Source organism: Nanorana parkeri, unplaced genomic scaffold, assembly GCF_000935625.1.
Source record: "Nanorana parkeri isolate BGI_ZX_2015 unplaced genomic scaffold, ASM93562v1 scaffold488, whole genome shotgun sequence".
NCBI classification, from domain to species: Eukaryota; Metazoa; Chordata; class Amphibia; order Anura; family Dicroglossidae; genus Nanorana; species Nanorana parkeri.
This window is the reverse complement of record NW_017306756.1, coordinates 1,029,566-1,031,916: the sequence shown is the minus strand read 5'-3', so window position 1 is coordinate 1,031,916 and position 2,351 is coordinate 1,029,566. Positions and strand designations below refer to the sequence as shown.

The window sequence follows — 2,351 nt, the reverse complement described above, 5'->3', positions numbered from 1 at the left end:
GTAACCTGGTCTACTATATGAGAGGTTCCGGGTAGGATCAGATCAGGGCGGGAACAGTCTCTGTGGGCGATGACTAGCCCTGGGATGGTGGTCCATCACAAGGACAACACTCCATGACATGGTCATCATCCCGGCTGGAAAGGCCCCAGTTTCTTGAGGAGACTCTCTATTGATCCCCTGTAGGGGCCCCTCCCATTTCCTGTATGCATTTCTATGGTGCTCAGATATATATTGCACAGTGCGGAGGACCGTGACTGAACACACTTCTTCCTCTCCTATATATGTGTATAGAGATGTACGAGGGCTGTACATTCACAGTGATCACTTTCCGAATCTCCCATCAGACTCGCAGCAATAAGCCCCATGTGTTTCGGTTACATCGGTCATTTATTTGGGATAGTAGACCAATCACAATGTAGAGTGTCAGCTCTGCTGACTCATTTTGCCTGCAGACTACAATATACCCAGCAGGGGGCGCTGTCCATGGCCACTGGGAGCACTGCTGCCACTCATGGCTCATGCTCACCCATCTGCCGCCCTTAAAGGGTCGCTGACAAACTGCAGCCTGTGTAACCTCCGAGCTCCCCTCATCATTTCCCATTAAATATCCTTGGGGGGGGCGCATCAGTTATATATAACCCCCATGGACGGGCCTTCCAAAGCCCCCCCCACCCCGCCCCCCCGACTCTCCTGCACGCATCATACGGAAAATACGGGGCTGATGGGGTGATATATGCATTGAATGTAGAACTTGTACTGTAACTAATCCTTGTACAAAGGCTAATCTGTATAATAAAGCTTTTCTATACCGCCCACCATGTGTCCTGTCTCTGTGAGCTTCTTATCAAAGTGGACCTGTCAGTGAGATAAAAAGGTCTGAAAAATATCCTGAGATGGTGTCATCAGTCTGCTGCAGGCAGGAGGGAGCATTCCCTCAGTTTCCCCTCCCCAGTAATCAGTCTGCTGCAGACAGGAGGAAGCATCTCCTCAGTCTCCCCTCCCCCAGTGATCAGTCTGCTGCAGTCAGGAGGGAGCATTTCCTCAGTCTCCCCTCCCCCAGTGATCAGTCTGCTCTTTTAGACTTTCTGCTGTCAATCAAAGGCCAGCACATTACACATAAGACAGAGGCGGCAGAACTATAAACATGTTCACAATGATGATTGATATGATTTGTCTGCAGACATGGCAGGAATGACGCATGCGCACTCTGTGTGTACGGGGCCCTCAGTGTCCCTAGATCACCTAATCTGGTTGCCCCGGGGGAGAGTTTTGTACACTTTCCACAGGAATGCCCTGAGCCGAACATTCCTGCACATCGCAACCACCTGCATGGTGTGTAGCGTCTACATATATATATATATATATACCGACCCCCTCTTGATACATAGAGACCCCCCTCTACATACATACATACATACAGACCCCTCTTTACATACATACAGAGCCCCTTCTACATACATACAGACCGCACTTTATATACATACAGATCCCACTCTAAATACATAAATATATACATATACATACATAAATATATATATACATACATACCCCCCCTTCTCGATGACCACCACTGTAAGGAGCATTCTTCTCACTGACCACTAACTTGGGGGGGGGGCATTCTTCCTACTGTCCACCAATGTAAGGAGGGCGTTATTCTCCATGACCTCCAATGTAAGGGGGGTGTTCTTTTCAATGACCATCAATGTAAGGGGGGTGTTCTTTTCAATGACCATCAATGTAAGGGGGGTGTTCTTTTCAATGACCACCAATGTAAGGGGGGTGTTCTTTTCAATGACCACCAATGTAAGGGGGGCATTCTTCTCAATGACGACCACCAATGTAAGGGGGGCATTCTTCTCAATGACCACCAATGTAAGGGGGGCATTCTTCTCAATGACCACCTATGTAAGGGGGGCATTCTTCTCAATGACCTCCAATGTAAGGAGCATTCTTCTCAATGACCACCACTGTAATGGGGCAATGTAAGGGGGGCATTCTTCTCACTGACCGCCAATGTTTGGATCATCTTTCCCAATGAATTAGTCTTGGAAGAGGTCCCCAGAGGCCTGATTATTTTACTGGTTCCTCTGGGGTAATAAAGGTTAGGAAAGGTTGGTCTATATTGTTCAGGAAGCAGCACCAAATACACGAATGTACCACCAGAGGGCACTACGGGTAGAATACACATAGGGAAGGATGGAGCACCACAATAGCTTGGAAAATGTTTTTCGAATGTTACTTTCAGTGGATTTCCTTTCCATAAATGATTTATATTCACTTGCAATGTGTCTTTGAACATGCTAGCAAATTCCTTAGACCACCCCCTCCCTCCTTGCACATCGTAGCCCCCC

General features: G+C 47.8%; 1 long non-coding RNA gene across 1 annotated transcript in view; it reads left to right on the top strand.

Moving 5' to 3' along the window:
• LOC108790621 overlaps nucleotides 1-365 on the top strand; it is a 5,521-nt gene extending 5,156 nt beyond the window's left edge. The window contains exon 3 of the long non-coding RNA XR_001941457.1: nucleotides 184-365. This is a non-coding gene — a long non-coding RNA (uncharacterized LOC108790621). The remainder of the gene's footprint in view (nucleotides 1-183) is intronic.
• Nucleotides 366-2,351: the final 1,986 nt, after the last annotated feature.